The 20,173-nt window shown below is 37.1% G+C and overlaps 3 protein-coding genes across 14 annotated transcripts in view; 1 reads left to right on the top strand and 2 right to left on the bottom strand.

Moving 5' to 3' along the window:
* Window positions 1–20,173, bottom strand: part of slc41a2b (solute carrier family 41 member 2b) — a 116,897-nt gene that overhangs the window by 20,479 nt on the left and 76,245 nt on the right. For all 4 annotated transcript variants that reach the window (XR_012401816.1, XR_012401818.1, XR_012401817.1 and 1 more), the window contains one exon: window positions 3,357–3,521. The gene's annotated coding sequence lies outside the window, so the exon portion shown is untranslated. Of the gene's footprint in view, window positions 1–3,356; window positions 3,522–20,173 lie in introns of those variants that run through there.
* Window positions 1–20,173, top strand: part of chst11 (carbohydrate (chondroitin 4) sulfotransferase 11) — a 72,421-nt gene that overhangs the window by 21,633 nt on the left and 30,615 nt on the right.
* Window positions 1–20,173, bottom strand: part of nfyba (nuclear transcription factor Y, beta a) — an 80,232-nt gene that overhangs the window by 31,685 nt on the left and 28,374 nt on the right. For all 8 annotated transcript variants that reach the window (XM_073946003.1, XM_073946004.1, XM_073946007.1 and 5 more), the window contains one exon: window positions 3,357–3,521. The gene's annotated coding sequence lies outside the window, so the exon portion shown is untranslated. The remainder of the gene's footprint in view (window positions 1–3,356; window positions 3,522–20,173) is intronic.

Below are 20,173 nucleotides of genomic sequence, written 5' to 3'. Positions count from 1 at the left end.
GTACAACAGGTTGTGATATCTTGTGCATAATATTTGTAAGTAATTTGAGCAGTATTGTATCGGAGAAACATGTATTTGAAAAAAATATGTAAAAAAATATTAAGAAAACACATTTTAGGTGGTATTTTGGGACATAGCTGATTTACACAAGCAAAATGAGCTGCAAATTATAACTAAGTGATTGCATTTTCTTTTTCGAATTGCAGAAAGGTTGTGCAAATGACAAAAGTGTCAAAAAGAAGTGTAATTTCTGCCATTATGGGCCTGGTTTACAGTTAAATGCATAGTAGGCGATGGGAAAATGATGACTATTTAATCTTGTTAATCAAAAAAAGTGATAACAGTCAGATTCTAGGTGCATTTTAGAGCGTTTAAAGTTGAAAAGAAAGCTCAAACTGCAAATTAAGATTTGAAGTACACTGTTTAAAATACTGGGCTTCACACAAACGATTTGTGCTGAGACAACATGAAGGAATTAAGTTAACTTATTTGTTTTTTAACAAATTTAAGCAAATTGAACATAAAACAATTAAGCTGTCCCCAAAAATCCCCTCAAGAGTTGTGTTTTTCAGCTCATTTAAAAATCACGAAAAAAAAAAGCGATTTGAACAAACACCAAATATCTTTTACTGAGTGTAATTTGAACTCAACTGACTGGAGAAATGCCCTGCAAATGAAATAAATTCGGTTTACACAAGTCAAATGGGGTGCAAATGATGACTTGCACATACATAATCAAAAGAACGTGTGATTAAAAAGAAGCATAAGTGACTGCAACAGATGCCATGTGAGCACTGCAAACGTGTACATGCTGTATCCTCTCATTACAGTGCGGTGGAGAGAGTGTATATTATGCCTATGATATACATGGAGTGATGTTTTGACACTCTGCAATGGTTTGAAACGACACCGAGGTGATGATTGAACCTAAAGTGTTGTAGTGTCATTTGTCTTCTGAGCATCTGGACTTCTGTTTGCTTCTCCATATCTAACCATACATTAGAGCCATGCAGGTTCCTCCTGATTATAGAGCTCCCACTGCTCTGAAGATACAGGGTTTACATTCAGATTCAGGCAATGCGGGTTTGAGCTTTGGATTTCATCAGTTCTCATTGTTTTTCTGCCATACAGCTTCTGTTTTTGCCTCCTTTTCTTCGTCTTTTCGTTCCGTTTCTTCGTCTTTTTTAAGGGTGTGTCAAACAGAATTAGAGGTTTGTGGTGGATGTGTGTTTGAGAGAGGAGAAACTCTGACCTAGCAGCTATAAATAGATTCTGGCTTGCTTCAGAGACAGAATTATAATAAATGCTACTGTACTGTATGTGCGCGACTGTACGTGCTCCTGCCTGAATGTATGCATTGTTTCAGATTTAGGTATCATTTTGGTCATTTATATTAATTACAATGATCCAGTTCTGTCAAAGTCATATATAAATATATTATTAAACATTATTATACATATGATTATTATACATTGTTACACATATCATTATACATAGCAACTTTGAGGTCAAAGTTGCCATTTGCAACCCATTTTATGGTCACAATGTGACATTTTATGTGTGAAATGAGAAAACAAATGTGTGATGACTTGATTTTTCTATCTATTTGTTCATTCATTCATTTTCTTTTCGGCTTAGTCTCTTCATTAATCTGGGGTCACCACAGCGGAATGAACCGCCAACTTATGCAGCATATGTTTTACGCAGCGGAATGCCCTTCCAGCTGCAACCCATCACTGGGAAACATCCATACACACTCATTCACCCTCATACACTACAGACAATTAAGCTTTCCCAATTCACCTATAGCACATGTCTTTGGACTGTGCGAGGAAACCGGAGAACACAGGAAAAACCCAGGGTGGGGGAGGGGATTTTTCAAAACGAAGATGTTGAGATAAGAAAACTGGTTATTAATAGTGAGTTAGGAATCATCTGATTGGAGAATCAATCACGAGCTGATGCGTGACCAGCTGAGAACAATCATAAGCACGTGATCCTCTTGAAATAAGCTTATAAAGTTAACTTCGCATAGTGTATGAGTGTGTGTGTGAATGAGTGTGTATGGGTGTTTCCCAGTACTGGGTTGCGACTGGAAGAGTATCCACAGCCTAAAACATTTGCTGGACTTAGGGTTGGGCGATAGGGGGTGGGGGGTTTGATATAGTGCGTGTGACGTGTCTGAAGCGCGAGGAGGGATCCGGGGTGAGAAGGGTGCGCGACTTATTTCATGGAGACGTGCGGTTTCCGGGAGATTATCACTCGTTTGCGGGCATTATGAGTCCCTCAAATCATAGAGACTCCCGTAACTTCCGGGATGTCTGAATATCACGTTTAACAACTATAGTGAGACGTGATCCAGCGGTACATCCTGGATAAACTGTCTGAAGTGCACTGGAGCTTAGAGGAGCGCATGACAGCATGTGGCTGTGTGTGTGTGTGTGTGTGTGTGTGTGTGGCTGTGTCTGTGTGTGTTGTCACGTGATGTGCATTTTCAGTGGACAGAAATGTTCAGAAATGCTAGGTAAAACACGTTCTGGATGCCATTTTTATATTAAGACGTATTAGTGTAAACGGGGTCTAAGTGTGTATATTTCGCGAGCAGGTTTGCGACAGGGGCGGGGCCGGAGGATCGGCGATGCCGGCTCAGCATCTTGTTGACTATTGGCCATCACGATGGACAATGGCATCGTATATCGGCCCAACCCTAGCTGGAATAGTCCTATAGTGAATGTTACCCCAAACCATGATTTTTCCTTCACCAAACTTGACCGATTTCTGTAAGAATCGTGGGTCCATGCGGTTTCCAATAGGTCTTCTGCAGTATTTGTGGTGATTGGGATGCAGTTCAACAGATGATTCATTGGAAAAATCTTCCTTCTGCCACTTTTCCAAATGATCAACTAGAAGTCGAGCTATTATTTGTTGCTCTTACAACTGGGATCGACAGCAAGATTTTTTGTCATGTAGTGTATAATAGGAAAAATGCCCAAATGAAGGCTAAATGCCTTTTTTAATCCTCGCAATGGTCTTTCCGTAAGGTCTATGGAGAACATACTGTAGTTCTGACAAGCCACAGCATAACACAGCTTTTATTTTAATTGCTGAGTCTAGTTTTGAGAGATTTATTTACATTTCGAAGCTGTTTTCTGAACACCCGTTTAAAGTGATTTACTGCATTTCTGCCTCATTTTTTAATCGGAAAAAGCCACTGGGACGGACAGACGGAGCACAGGGTAGGCAAGCGAATCTGGTGCGATGTTTGGAGAGAGTTGTATTGATTAAAGAGTCACATTCATGCACTGCGCTCTCTGAAACTTGTGGTGCGTAAACACTTTACAGAGTTTATCAGATACCTCATTTTTGCTTCAAAGAGCTTAAGTATCCATCATTTGGTTTCCCAGAGTCCCCGGTATAAACAAACGTCTGCCATCTGCCAGGTTTGCAGCTTGATGTCACCCGGTGGTGTTGTCAGATGTGGTTAGGTGCTGCGTTTCCCAACAAAATTTGTCCGCAATGACCTGAAATCAGAAAGGAGAAGTTGCATCAGAATGTGAACGAGAGAATGACATTGCAAAGTTCACGAAGGGAACAGTTTACTCGAAAATGACAGCTCTGGCATCATTTAGCAAAACCAGATTTATTGGTTTCTGTGAAACACAAAAGATTTAGTCAGTCAAACTAAAAAAAAGAGCTATTAATTTACTGTAAAGTCATTTAGTTGTTTAATGTCAATTAGTCTTCATTCGTGAACATTTGTATTGTCTACGAATATCAATAATATCTTAAATGAATAACAGCTTTTTTTAACAAAAGAGCTTTTCTTCTCAAGTACATGGTAGGGTTCTGTTTTAAACTGAATCAACATTTTTTACTAAATTACTAAGCATTCATAATGACATGATTCACTCATAAAAAGTCATTCATTTAGTTTTGAGTGAATCAGAGTTGCTGAATATGTTGAGTGAAATATTAGGCACCCATAAAGACATGATTCACTCATTAAGAGTCATTTTTGTAGTTTTGAGTGAATCAGAGCTTCTAAATGTGTTGAGTGAATTATTGAGCGCCCATAAAGACATGATTCACTCATGAGTCATTAGTTTAGTTTTGAGTGAATCAGATTTCTGAATGTATTGAGTGAATTATTGAGCACTCCTACAAAAAGACACTCGTGATTCACTTATGAAGAGTCATTCGTTTAGTTTTGAGTGAATCTGAGCTTCTGAATGTGTTGAGTGAATTATTGAGCTCTCATACATAAAGACACTCGTGATTCACTTATGAAGAGTCATTCGTTTAGTTTTGAGTGAATCTGAGCTTCTGAATGTGTTGAGTGAATTATTGAGCGCTCATACATAAAGACACTCGTGATTCACTTATGAAGAGTCATTAGTTTAGTTTTGAGTGAATCAGAGTTGCTGAATATGTTAAGTGAAATATTGAGCGCCCATAAAGATATGATTCACTCATGAAGAGTCATTAGTTTAGTTTTAAGTGAATCAAATTTTCTGAATGTGCTGAATTAATTATTGAGCACTCATAAAGACACTCATGATTCCCTCATGAAGAGTCATTTGTTTAGTTTTAAGTGAATCAAAGTTTCTGAATGTGTTGAGTGAATTATTCAATGACTCAGCCTCTTGTTTCATTTAAGGATGAATCAGTATTTTTGAATGAATCAATTGATTCACATTTAAAGTCTTGATTAATCTCTAAATAAATCAAAATAAAAAAGTTCTTAATATTTGAATGTTTTTTTTAGTTTTGTTTGCACAATTTTGCAAGTGAATGATTCAATGACCTTGTAACGGTTGAGCAAATTATGATCACTGGTTCAGTTTTAAAATAAATTATCGTTTTTGAAGAAATTAATTGAATAAAAGATGTTAAATGTTGAATAAAAAAACACTCTTGTTATTATATTAAGGAAGCAGTAGTTTGTATAGAGTCTCTCATTTAGTTTCCAAAATCAGCTTTTTAAAAGAACCATTTGCACAATAAGTTATAATATTCAAACATTTTCGGGAGGAGAACTATTCCATCTTATTACAGTCCTAACCACTCACTCTTTAAACATTCCTTTCTTTGACTTTATAAAGACAACACTTTATCAAGTTTTTGATCACCACCATCCAGAATAAAACATGATGAAATAAATCTTCCAAGCTGTTTCTCTCATTTAAATGACAAAGGCATGAGCTACGGATGACTGTGTGTTTCCTAAATTCTCCAATCCAGTATGTGCATGCTCCTATGGGAATGCTTCGGTTGTAGTTGGGATATGAACAATGACTGCAGGCAGCGTTTCAACTATCTTCTCTTTTTTTTTCCATGACTATCTCTTCTGTTTAGCTGACACAAGCACTTCCTTCCGTCTCCAAGACTAGCTAATTACCCACATGGGCACACAGAGCCGTGCTTAGCATAGGCCTGGAAATGCTCTTGATGGTTTCAAGTAGGGATGTCAGTATCCACAAAGTCCAGCGATTGATCGCCGTTTAAACGAACAATCAAAGTATTGATTAATCGTTAACGTTAATAATGCAGATGTGCAAATGGCACTCAAAACGCAAGCACTTCAAACAATAGCAGATGCTTTACTGTAAATAAAAGAACAGAAGGACTTGAAAAATGTTCGTGGATTGATTATTGAACCATTTAATTATTAAATGTTATGGCTAACACGTCAATAGCAATGTGGAATAACATGCTGGAATAGTTGGCGGTTCATTCCGCTGATAAATAAGGGACTAAGCAGCAGGAATATTAATGAATGTACATGTGAGCTAATCGTTATCCTTTTCTAAGGTTATTATGCAATATTAATGCCATTGTTTACTCATGAATGTCAATGATGTGCTATAGGCTAATGCTATTTAGATATTAGCCCACTTCAGCAGTCTTTACATTGAAAGTACTGCACGCTACGTAGATCAAATGCAAATATTTCTATATCGCCAGTCCATGAGCTAAATCTACCAGTTGATATAAGTTGGTATGCTAATCCATTTCTCATAATCCCAAAATCTAATCCCACCTCAAAACTCCATGCATGCTAATGACTTACATGCGGAATCAACCAGACTTAAGTTGTATAGATTTAAAGGATTAACGTCAATTATTAAATCACTGCGTAATAGTTGACATCCCCAGTTTGCTGCATCATCATTAGTGATTTCGGAAAGTACAATCATATTTAATTTGGGACTTATATGTGTGCATTGTGCGTTAAAGACAGGCGATAATTGTAAGAGGTAAAATGCTTGGCCAATTGACATACTTGCATAAACAATAATAGCTAGGTATCCATCTAGCTGTGTTCTTGCACACTTTATTTAGTATCGCATGAGAAGTGTAAATTAGCTTAAAAGCTAACACTCGCTAAGCAAAGCTTAAATACTCTCTTGCACTTGTGCGAAAAATGAGGTTATGAGTATAATTAGAGATGAAAACCGAATAAACTCTAATGTATCGAACATTACACCATTGTGACTAGCATTTACTGTCGGTTGCTAGGTTACCAATACTACGTATAGCCACTCTAAAAATTTACCTTTGGGTTTTTCTTTTTTGTGAACTTATTGGGTTATTTTGTGGGTTATATTATGTCATATGCGCAGCACGGTGGCTCAGTGGTTAGCAGTGTTGCCTCACAACAAGAAGGTTGCTGGTTCAAGTCCTTCTGGCATTTCTGTGTGGAGTTTGCATGTTCTCCCTGTGTTGGTGTCGGTTTCCACTGGGGGCTCCGGTTTCCTTCACAGTCCAAAGGTGAATTGAATCAACTAAATTGGCCGTAGTGTACTGTATGTGTGTGAATGAGTGAGTGCATGGGTGTTTCCCAGTACTGGGTTGCAGCTGGAAGGGCATCCACTGTGTAAAACATGTCCTGAATAAGTTGGCGGTTCATTCCGCTGTTGTGACCCCTTGCTAATAAAGGGACTAAGCTAAAGAAAAAGGAATGAATGAATGATGTCATATTGGAAACCTGTCAGAACGTCTTCATTAGTGTGTGTGTGTGTGTGTGGTCTGTGACTGAGAGAATGTATTGCATTGTTTGACTGCGTCTTGTGTTTTGTTTTGATGGATTGAGCTCTTGAGTGGCAGATGGCTCTCCAGCCTGCAGACGCGTATCAAACACCAGGGGTCCAAACACACAAACACAAGTCTATGCATTAGACCACCAACACGTCAACTACTTTGTTTGATTGAGGGGGAATTGCTAGATATGGCACTTTACTCTAATAGGGTGCAAAATAAAGCTTATAAATGGGTTGTGCGAGAGGGTGAAGTGTGCCGTTTCAGTGCTGCATGCATCACCAGTGACTGTTTACTTATTTTAAGCTTTGGAATTATATTTTATACGGAACAAATTGCACAGTACAGCTTTAGCTTTTTGAGCATGATGTTTGTACACCTCATAAATATTTTACGGGCTGTTTTAGTTTGTATTTATTGTGGAGGATGAGTGGTACTTTTTCAAATACACATATTAAAATAAATAAATAAAATGTGTCTTATAAAACATGGTTAAAGGGTTGCAAGTTTAGCCTGTGATGTAAATCAACTAATAACATTGAATTTTTTATACTTTTTGCTTTTTATTTTATATAACAACAACAACAACAACAATAATAATAATTATTATCATTATTATTATTATTTCATTAAGTCCACCCAAATATCTTGTTTCATTAATTATTATTTTTCAAAGTTCATGATTCGCACTTTTATTAAATAATTTGGTCTTATTTTGATTTTATTAAAAAGATTATTACAAAGAGAAATGTTCTGGATTCATAAATTAAAATCACTTACACCAAGTGGAATAAGTAAGGAATTTTACCTTTCTGTGTTTCTTTAATATGTTTGTTGTTTATCTATAATATTGTAAATCATGAATTTTGAGTATGTAGTGATACAAATATTTTTATTTTTTTGGACTGTCGGAATTTCATTGCATTAATGTAGACATGATAAGTGAATGATGATAATTGATATGTTATTATGTATGTTATTATGGAATTAATGTTTTTAAAGGTGAACGTAATGTTTCTTGTGTGGTAATTATAGTATATTGAAATTAAAATTAAATTTTTTTCAACTATTGAGTGGTCGTCTATCTAAAGACGTAATGTGATTAACTGTGGGATGAAAGGTTGAAGTGAGAAGATTGTGTCACAAACTGAGGAAGACATTGTGTCGAAATGTCTGCGTCTACCTACACTGTAAAACCCAAAAAGGTAACTCAAACCATTTGAGCAAACCGATTGCAACAAACTATTTAAGCTCAAAAACTAATCCTAATGAGTACTGTACACTTAATCCATTTGAGTAAATGGAGCAGTTTGAGCACAGTAAAAGCCAATTAATGACGAGAACTCAAACCAATGGAGTACTGTAGAACCCAATAAGTGAAGGTAACTCAAACTGTTGGAGGAAACCGTGTGCAATAAGCCATTTGAGTTAAAACAACTAATCTATATGAGTACTGTGAACCTAATCCATTTAAGTTTAGGGATTAGGTATTTAATTAACTCATGACCTTCAACACTGAGTTCAAAACTCTTTAGAGTTAACTACACTTATTTCATTTGATAAAGTTGACTGTTGGGTTTTACAGTGTAAGAATGTAAAATAAAAGCAGTACTAGGTGAATTATTTAATGAGTGCTAATCATGACCTTCTGAATGATATTATTGACAAGATTAAAGCACCAGAAAAACGTTTAAAAACCGCAAGTGCGCAGTGCAACCATCATTACTAATTATTATTGTTGTAATAAAATGTATTGACAAGTATTAACTATTGTTTATTTAGTACTAATTCATTAATTTAGTAATTTTTTTAACTATTATTCATGTTAATTTTTTTTATATCTAACATGTAAAAAAGTATATCTAAAATTATTTAATTAGCAGAAGATTTGTACCTTTAAAACAGTGTTTCTCAACCATGTTCCTGGAGGACTACCTGCTCTGCGCATTTTTCATGTTTCCTTTACTAAACCCTCCTGATTCAGATCATCAGCTTATTAGCAGAGGCTGAAAGACCTATAATAGGTGTGACAGACAAAGGAGACATGCAAAACATGAAATGCTGGTGGTCCTCCTTGAACGTGGTTGAGAAACACTGCTGTAAAATACTCCCAACACCATTAAAATTAAATATACATTACACATACACGTTTACCAGTGTTGGGTTGCTGCTGGAAGGGCATCCTCTGTGTTAAACACATGCTGAATAAGTTGGCGGTTCATTCTGCTGTGGCGACCCTTGATTAATAAAGGGACTAAGCCGAAAAAAATTGATTCAGCTCAAATGTTCTGCCTGGCAGCCAAACTCAGCCATCAATTCGTCTGATTTTGATCTGCTTCTTACTATCTTTGGCATCTTGTGTGCGTGTATGATTAAGTATCTCCCATCAGACTCTGCAGGTCACCTTTAAATGTGACAGCATCCTGACACTGAGTTACTGCCCCATTTAAAGCTAACGTACACCATGTGTGCGTGTTTTTGCGTTGGGATAAGTCTGTTTTTTTCTGACCCGAGTTTCAGCACAGATGCAGATAATCCGACGACCACCTGCAATGCAGATCAAAACAGCCCAGGAAAATATTTGCAGCAAATATATGACATCTGCATCCCGTTGTTCGAGAGTTTTCAAAGCCTTGTTTTCTCGCAGTCTGTCTTCAAGGTGGCGCGTTTGTCGGCTAGTTTCAGATGTAATGCGATCTGAGGGACAATACGGACGGATGGAGACGCAGAGGGAAGAGCGAGACGGATGAATAATGACAGCTCAAACAGAGAGCGTCTGCATGTTCGTTTTTGCACAAGGACGGCGACACAAAGATGAAGAGGGACAGAGGAGGAAATAGAAGGATGCAGATTCGTCCCGATAGGCACAAGAAAGAGTCTGTATGATGAATACAGCTGTGTGTTTGTGTGTGTGCGTGCCCATATTCAGTATGCAATTAGAGTGCTGTGTCGGCATCGCGCCGCCAGGATGCTGACACACTCATAAAAAAAGCCCACAAACAGCTCAAACACACACACACACACACACACACACACACACACACACACACACACACACACACACACACACACACACACACACACACACACACACACACAGCTGAGGTCCAGCCAAATATAATGCAGTTTTTAGTCATATTCAAGATTCTGGGTCAGGTGTTGCCTAAATAGACGGGAACAAATGTCCCCTGAAGGACGGTAAAACATGCAATCTCCTACACTCTGCTATGTAAAAAGCGATTAGTTGACTGTATTTTAAAAAAGCGAGTAAAGCCGTTGCTTTAGTTGACTTATAAAAGTTAATAAACACATTGCTTATAAATGATTCAGTAAATAAACTTTGTGCATAATTATACAAAATTAAGTCAATTTAACAGTTTAAATGATTTGAAAGTAAAATAAATAGCTTTTTACAGTGTAAAAAAAGCAGTGCTATCTGATTATTTATCATATTGTTTGATATTCAGATATTACACTAATAAATGTCAAAAACAGATATATATTTTTGAATAAACAGATGATAAAAAAAAAACAGTTTCCATATAAATATGTAAAGAACATAGCAAATCAATCGTCTAAAAACAATGACAAGTTGTCAATTGAATATGCTAACTGAATACAATTAATGATCTATTCTCTTGTATTCTATTTGTTAAAATAGATAACATTTAATTGCTTGGATGGGTGATTGCACATCAATACACTTAAAGGTGCTGCATGTAAGTTTCTGACTCTTCTAAAGCATATAAATACTGTATTATATGTGCAGATATTTAAGAAACATGCTAAGTGAACTTGTTTATCTGAAAAACAACGGTGAAGTCAGATATTCTGCTTTGAAAGTGTGCTTTCCACGGCGGAACATCTGTCTTTATTTTGGTCCCTTTAACCAGCCCAATGGGAGTTTAGCCAATTCATTAATTCAGTCATGAAGGCTCTCAAAGTATGAGTCCGTAACCGAAATGCGACCGCCGGTGCACAGTAGAAGACTCCGAAATGAGACGCAGATTCAGAGTTCCACATGTGCTGGTTATTAATTAGCTTATAATATAAATTTTAGGAACGTAAACATTAAGTTAGCAGGCTACATTGTAACCCTTTGTCCTAACAACATGCTACGTGATGAGATTTGCAGTGATAAGCAATTTGGCTGTTTGCACCAGACAAAACACGACATTTCAATACAGCCGTTCAGAAGCACAGAATAGTACACTCACTGCACACCAACAAAAAGGTACGGTTTACTATCTAATTAATGCATATTAAACCTCTTCAACATTATTGAATGTACATGGTGAATCACTGATATGTGTTGGTTTGCACCGAGTCACAGCTCTAAAGTTCAATTTCAACCGGTTTATTTTATTTTCAAGATCTGAGGTGAACTATCTGCTGCTGCTTTCAGTATGAAGTATGGCAATAAATGTCATGTAAAAGGCATTCAAACTCACATTGTTAGCATTTAACACTGAATAAAGCACATGAGGTGTACCTGAGGTGATCGGTTGTTTAGCTGCACGAAATAGAGGTCGTTTCTCAAATATACATTTTAGGTGTTAGTTAGAACAAAAACTCCTTTAATATGGAGAATATTCCTTCTATTGTGTGCCATTGCTTTTATATAGAACACGACTTAAATTTAGGCTCGATAGTCAGACATGCTCCTGTTGTAGTCGACAATCTGGCAACCTGCGCTTGTATGCGTTTTGAACCAGGGGTGCAATACCTAGTTTAACCACTGGGTGTCAAACTTACTACTGCACCTTTAACCCGTTTAAACTTCCCCAATGTTTTTTCTTGCAATTTGAGAATATGCATTTCCCTCGTTAGACCTTCTCGACACAAACTAGTATAAGATTTACATTTCAAAACTATGGAAATGGCAAACTTTTATTTTAATTTTGCACCAAAGTTTGCACATTTGTCATGGAGAATGTACATTTTTTAAATTCAGACTGTTTCTTAATAATATCAAATGGAAAAACCTTATTATTTTGGTGTTTTGGATTCCAATATATTCTATTATATGAAAACATTTTTCATCATATTTTGAAGATATTTTTAAAAAGCCACATTATTTTTGCTACCAGAATGCTGATGTGCTTATAAAACCCCCACAAACAGCTCAAATACACACACAGCAGAGGGCCAGCCCGTAAAATGCAGTTTGCAGTCATATTCACGACTCAGATTGAGTTTTTTTTCTAATACTGAGGGGAACAAATGTCCCATCAAGGACAGTAAAAACCTGTAATCACCTACACTAGAGTGAAGCAAACAGCCCCCATGAGGAAAGCAGCATAGTAAACAGACTGAATAATGTCTGAATGGAGGATGAAAAAACTGTCATTATCTCAGTATAAAAACAACAGAAGTCAATGGAAAGTCCCCACAACAAATAAAGGCCATTAAAAGTGCAATTTCGCAGCTATTTAGCTTTGATTCAGTGTCCTTGACCGGATATGAGCACTTTTACAGCTCTCACCCACACACCCTTCTGATGAAATATAGCGAAAAAACACGTCTGAGTCAATGGAAAGCCAGACAAATGAGTGAAGATGTGCTTGATGTTGTGGTTTCGGACAAAATCTGTCATCTGGGTTAAAAGGAAACGCTTGAATTGATGCATTGATACAGCACTTAAATGTAGTAGTTTAACCAAACTGCACTGACTTGACTTTCTTCTGAACACAAAAGAAGATTATCTGAAAAATGTCGGTTTCTGTTCATACACAATAGAAATGTCAAAAGAAATTGACATTTAACTGATTGCTGTTGTATTGTATGAACAAAACCAGTGTTTAGAAGATACAAAAAAGTGTTTTGCATTTATTTACGGTTGTGAATTATGGGAGCTTGATTTCTGCTCTGTCGACGTTTAATATTGAAAATTCATCTCTACAGTTTAAGAACGTGTCTTTTTTTGACATTAAGTAGTTTTAAATGATATAAGAAATTATATGTATAGAGGAATAAGTCTGTAAAATAACAGAAACTGTACTGGCAGTTTGTTACAAGGTTTTTGTACTTGGTGTAACAACACCAACCCAGACAATATATCACTTTAAACTATTAAAAATATTAATAAAAGTCACTTTTTTTTTATTTTCAAGGTTAAAAGTTGTTTGAGGAATAGTCAAAGTCCCATAATGCACTGCAAAAGCATAAATAAACAGGGAAAAATAAAAAATAAAAATACAAAATATGGAAAACTGCTAATTTCGATATTTTTTTACAGTATATTTTAAAGAACTCTGAAAAATGTCTTATTTTTCTGTCCATACAGTCGAAGCTGCTTTCAGTTTGATTAAGATATAGTTCATGTTTTTTGTTGTTGTTTATTTTCATGTTCTGTCCATGAGATATAAGTCAATAACTTGGACAAACAACAAAGATATATTTTTCAGATATGTTTCTTTGTTACTGAGTGTTTCGAAGAAACTTTGAATGTCTTCCATTTTGAAAAATAAGTGAAACGGAGGCTAAAAATAATCGCATGACAAAAATGAAGATATCTTCAAAAGAACTTCTTTTGTAATGACATAGACAAAAACAACAACATGTCTTGTGAAGATGTTTTGAAGATGAGTCTCACAGACTTTCATTGTATAGGTAACACGGTTGAAAAATCTGCTCATCAAACGGGCTCATTTGTGTTTCTCTGAAGAAGGAAAGTCAAGGTTTGGAAAGAAATCAGGGTCAAGAAATAATGACATCTAAAAAGGATAGTTCACCCTAAAATGACAATTTACTCACTCTTTGCTCATCCTCGAGTGCATGGTTCTAAATTGTTAAGGGTTTCTTTCTTCTGCTGAACACTAAAGAAAATAAAGAAACCTGGAAGCTGGTAACCACTGACATCCAAAGTAGGAAAAACAAATACTATGGAAGTCAGTGGTTACTGATTTTCAACCTTTTTCAAAATATGATGGTGTTCAACAGGAGAAAGAAACTCAGGTTTGTGACAAGTAAAGTGTCAGTAAACAATGACAGAATTTTCTGTATTGGGTGAACTCTCCCTTTAAGAACACACACACACGCAACCATTTCCCAGTAATTGTTAGCACTCTTTCATATCTGTAAAAGAGGATTAGGAGGCTACAACAGTGTTGAAACGATCTGACAAAAGAGCTTACTGCAATCCAAACACACACATCGGCTCACAGGTGAATGGGAAAGATCATCCTGCACTTGTTTGAGTCGCGGGATCTCATTTTAAGTTCCCACACACTTCCGACTGATTGCACAACTTTAAACTGTTAAATCAGAGTATGAAAATATTAAGCAGAAAGTTGAATTGCTTAACTTTTTACTGTGATGAAAAGAAATATTCATGCTCTGTTGTAATTCAATAAATAACCAAAAATAATTAGAGGATTAAATGCTCAGGCAAAAGAGAAATGGGAAAATTATAATAAAGTTAATCAGAGAAAATAGACAATCTTTGGAGATGTTGGTGTCTGGTGGGACACGCACGCACGCACGCACACACAAACACACACACACACGCACGCACGCACGCACGCACGCACACACACACACACACACACACACACACACATAATGTTTATTAATTGTTATTTAATAAAGTTACCTAAAAATACATTTTAAATATTGAACTCTTAGTCCAAAGTTAATTTAAACCATAAAAAGCTGACGCATCAGCTCGTTCCACAAAATATATGATAAACGTACAGGATTCAAGTACAATGTTATCATGTTTCTTATTTTTTATGCTATACATTAAAATAAATGGCATATATTATGTGGTACAGTTAGAATAATGGTAAAGTTCAGTTAAAATGTTTAAATTAAATTAAATTTATAAAAAACATTTAATTAAATAAATAAATAAATAAAATAATTCAATAAAATTAAATAATAAAATTTAATAAAATTATTAAATAAAATAATAAAATAAAAATAAATTAAAGTTTTAAATTAATTGAATAATACAATAAAATAATTAAATTAAATTATGAAATGAAATAAATTAATAAAAAAATAAATACAATTATTTAATTAAATTAATTCAAACAATGCAATTAAAAAAAGAATAAATTTTAATTATAAAAATTTATTAAATTGTTAAATAAAATAATTAAATAAAATAAAATAATTGAATAAAATAATTAAATTATATAATAAAATAAAATAAATACAATAAATAATTAAAATAAATAATACAATTAAATTATACCATGAAAATTAAATTTAATTACTAGACGGTTGGTAAATTTTAGTGCGCGAACACAATGGCAAATCAGCAGTGTTTAAGAACGTTAATGGGAAATGGACGTTTTTAAAATTTCAGAACTGATTGGTACCCTAATTTTGGGGTCATTTGTATAACCCATTTTGGATAAGCGAATCATAAAACAAGCGATATGTTACCCTCTAAAGCCACTTCTTATAATGTCTCTGAATGATTTATTCTCCTGCCACAATAATGCAGAGTCACTGAATCAGTCTCTTGCACTTTTATTAATTACTCAGCATATCATGTTAATTAAATTTCATTTGTAATCAATTCAGAGCTTCTTTTTTTTTGTAAGTGGGAAGTGTTACAAAATCAGTTTGTGTTTTCGCGTGTCGGCTGGAATCTGATGGCCTCTATTCATCTAAATAGAGCTCTGTCAATTTTATTGACTGAAACATCCTTTTTATTACTGTAAATGTGGTTTTATGGCCCGACTTATGGTGTTTTTGTGCTCTCAGCGGTTGTAAGCGAACTGATGTGTTTTAGAGTATGTTACGGATAGATCGAGACTGATTAATCCTCCAGTATATCATAATCCCCGGCTGATGGATGGCTGCAGATATGAGACTGTGTGATCATGGAGGAAACAGAGCCTGCTGGGAAAGAGCAGCGCAAGGTCATGTGTGCAAGCTGAGGCGCTTCATAATCCAGCGTTTTACAGTTTTAAAGGGAACATGTTGTGCCCCTTTTCATGAGATGTAAAACATAAATCTCTGGTGTCCCAGGAAAGTGTCTGTAACATTTTAGCTAGAAAAACCCAACAGGTCATATAATATAGCTAGCCAAATGTGCTGCTATTTGGGAGTGAGCATAAACACTGCATTTGTGTGTGTGTTTCTTTAAATGTAAATAAGCTACTGCATTGCAGAAGAAGGCGGAGACTTTATATGCTATTCTCATACTCCAGAAACAACAAAACAAGTGATTTTCATGCCATCAAGATGTCAGAAATGTCCAAATAGTGGATTAAAGCCTTAAATGTTACTGAAACAACCCAACAGGTCATATAATATAGCTAGTCAAATGTGCTGCTCTTTGGGAGTGAGCATAAACAGCACTTTGGTGTGTGTCTCTTTTAATGCAAATGAGCTGCTGCATTCAGAAGAGGGTGGAGACTTTGTATGCTATTCTGATACTTCAGAAACAACAAAACAAGTGAATTTTATTATGTCAGAAATGTCCAGTGGCAGATTGAAGCCATACATGTTACTGAAGCAGGGTGTTTCTGAATGGTTAGTGGGTAAATATATGTAGTTCTTGTGTAGTTAGGTTGATATAAACTCATTCACTACCTCTTCCAATGTGCCAATAAACATTACACTACACTCTCAGAAATACACATTTGTACCTAAAGGGTCCATTTTAATACCTCAAGGGTACATATTAGTACTGAAAATGTACAAATGTTTACATTTTGAACTAATATACACCTTTGAGGTATCAATATGGAACCTTTAGGTACAAATGTGTCCCTTTTAAAAGAGTACCACCACAGTGACAGCTCTTGTACCATAATTTCTGAGTGTGTGTTAGTACAAGTCTCTTATCTTTACAAACAAAAAGACAAACTGTCACCTGGCTATACGGTGCATAACAATTGTGCACTAAAAAAAAATCTGTAAAGCCGAGTGGAAAATTAGTGTGGAGCACCCTGGGATTACCCTAACACACTGACACATACTGAGATGCACAAACACATGCCTGCACAAAAAAACACCCAGGCTGCAGTAGTCACTTTCTGCCATCCTATGATGCACTCCATCACAGCGGGGTGGGCTTTACGTTGTGTCATACAGTTTACTTTTATTATATTCCAAAAGACGTTATATTGCATTAATCATGTTCTAATGTTAACTTTAGTAATGCGGTGAATTTATAAATGAAAAATTTTCTATTTGGAACAAAGCAGGGTTGTTACACATTTGCACTGAAACTATAAGTATAAACTATAACAATTTATTTTGGAATAAAATAAACATTTAATTTATATTATGTCAAATGAAGAAGTCTGTAAATTTAACAAATCTCTTGTGAAGACGATAAAACAAGACATAGCCGTACTTAATGGCTCTCGGGAAGCACAAGACTAGTTCAACCCTATTGAACATAACAGCAAATCTGCCTAAAAGTATCAGCATGACCCCCTTTTAAACACTTTTATGCTCCTAATCCATCTGACTCCAAACCATGGCAAAGCTGGAGGGCACACTACCCATCAAACATCGCACACATCCACACAAATACCTTTTTCTCTATTTTGTATTTCATGTTTTTTTTTAAGTTTATGCTTTTGCATTGTATTATTGGTCCTTAATCTGTCCTCCAACAACTTTTGATGTTGAAAATGTGACTTTAAATCACATTTTAATAGTTTGATTTGATCTATTTTCTATTTTAGTGTTGTATATTCTTGTACAAAAATTTGGTAATAACCTACTGGCGTTTCTTTCTGCTATTTTATAAACTAATTTTCGTATTTGGGAGAAAGAAGTGCTGGTGTTAACCCATCCTTCAGAAAAAGCATTGAACAGACCATTTTTGAGCAGTCTAGCTTAAAATATATTTTGTGCAAGTATAAAACACTTTACTGACTCTCTTTGACACATTTCCATTAAAAATGGAATCAGATATCAGCACTAGCTCTGTTTCCATCCCTCCGTTTTCATGCACATTTTGAATATGTGCATAAAAAACGGTTGATGGAATCTCCATAATGCACATTAGTTTTAAAATTGCGCATAAAACAAATTTGCGCATAACTGAGTAGGATAAACTTTTTATTCGTTAAGAGAACATGCGCATAAACTCTGATGGGAACACTTTTACCAAACAAAATCCAGAATGCGCATTAAAAAAGTCATGTGATTTTGTTATAAGGCATCACGTGCTGATAAAAATGTCTGTGAATGGAGAAACCAAGGGGCCGAGGACACAGTAGACCATCTGAAATGTTGTTTTGGTCATTATAAAACACGGTAACTATTTTAGTATTAGTGTTATTATATTATTAATTACCTCCAGAACTGACAAGAGCATCTGTGCTCCACGTTTCACGCCTTCAAACACCACCATGCTTTAATTGCATGTCAGCATCGTCTTCTGAGACGCAAGCCATTTATTAAATAAAGAAAAGATTCACACAGCTTGCAGCAAATTCCGTTTTTACTGTTGATATTTGGCGCAAGTTAATCAGGAAGTGACGTGTGGCGAGGGGGCGTGGCCGAGAGCCGTGGGAACGGGGTGAGGCCACCGCGTAAGTGGATACACGTGCGGTGCGCACCTGCCTCGGATCCCACGGAAGGAGCTCTGGACAATAAAGGGAGGACCGATGGCAGAGGAAGCCGAGAGAGGACCGGGCCCGGGCATATTGTTTTACTTTTGCTTTCAGTTTGACGGCAGTCTCCGCGAGGAGCTGCCGTCCGTTTGTTTTGGTTTAAATGGCAGTCTCCGTGAGGAGCTGCCGTCATTATTATTAATAAATATTTTAAACCTGCGTCGGTTCTCCGCCTCCTTTTTCCCGGCGGCCAAAGGGCCGTAAACTTCATTACAGTGGTGCCGAAGCCCGGGAGAAGGAGGGACGCGTTGTCCAGATGCCCTCGCCGCCGAGAGAGGGGGCGAATGTTCGGGAGTTAACCCGAGTGGGGGAGAAACCCGTTCGTCTGCCCAGAGTGCCGAGGCGGCCTGAGGCTGGCGAGGAAAGCATCTGCCTGCTGCCGTCTCCCAGCATGGGGAGGAGCAGGGGACGCGGGGCTCACCACCGGAAGGGAAAGAGCTGAAGGGAGCCATCCCACAGAACCCGGGGGAGTCGCCGCGATCCGCCATGATGCCAGAGCCTGCATCCATCCACCGAAGTGGGAGCGGAGCAGGAGACCAGAAATGCCGCCAGCCAGCCAGGAGAACCGCCGCCGGACGGCAGAAGACGGACGGGTGGATAGATTCCTCCACAGGGCTCCCAGCACGTCGTCGCATCTCTCAGCTGGTGGAGGACCGAGTGGCAGCGTGTCTGGAGAACCGAACCCCAATTTTTTTTTTTTCCTCTCTCCCCTTTCTCGGTCTACTCTGTCTTTCCTCCTTTTTTTTCCATCTCCTTTTCTCTCGGCCCGTCTCATATAGGTCTCGCGGGTGCTGTGGCGCCAAACCCCCCCCCACCCCCCCGGAGTATGCACAGCCACGGGGTGCCCCCAGCCTGTAATGGGAGATGGGGGTATGTGGCGAGGGGGCGTGGCCGAGAGCCGTGGGAACGGGGTGAGGCCACCGCGTAAGTGGATACACGTGCGGTGCGCACCTGCCTCGGATCCCACGGAAGGAGCTCTGGACAATAAAGGGAGGACCGATGGCAGAGGAAGCCGAGAGAGGACCGGGCCCGGGCATATTGTTTTACTTTTGCTTTCAGTTTGACGGCAGTCTCCGCGAGGAGCTGCCGTCCGTTTGTTTTGGTTTAAATGGCAGTCTCCGTGAGGAGCTGCCGTCATTATTATTAATAAATATTTTAAACCTGCGTCGGTTCTCCGCCTCCTTTTTCCCGGCGGCCAAAGGGCCGTAAACTTCATTACATGCCGATTTTGTTCTCTTTGATAGAAACGATGCTTTAGTCGCACATCTTTTATGCAATGTTCCTGGCTTGTGCACAAATTTCATTCACATCTTTAAAAAGAAACATATCTTATGTAATTTAAATTGTAAAGCTGCTACAGCGAGTAAACAGAAACAGTGTACTGCTGCATTGGTGCAGTGGGTGGAAACGTGCAGATTAATAGTCACTTGGAGAGTCAAATCTTTTCCACATGCTTGCAGAAAAAGGCTTTCCAAAACAAAATTAATGGGTTGTCTCTTTCTAAGTATTCTTGGTTGGTAGATGCACCGGGGACCCAATTA

This window comes from Danio rerio, chromosome 4 (assembly GCF_049306965.1).
Source record: "Danio rerio strain Tuebingen ecotype United States chromosome 4, GRCz12tu, whole genome shotgun sequence".
In the NCBI taxonomy this organism is placed as follows: domain Eukaryota; kingdom Metazoa; phylum Chordata; class Actinopteri; order Cypriniformes; family Danionidae; genus Danio; species Danio rerio.
Note: the sequence above shows the minus strand (reverse complement) of the source record. Positions and strands in the feature narration are given on the sequence as shown.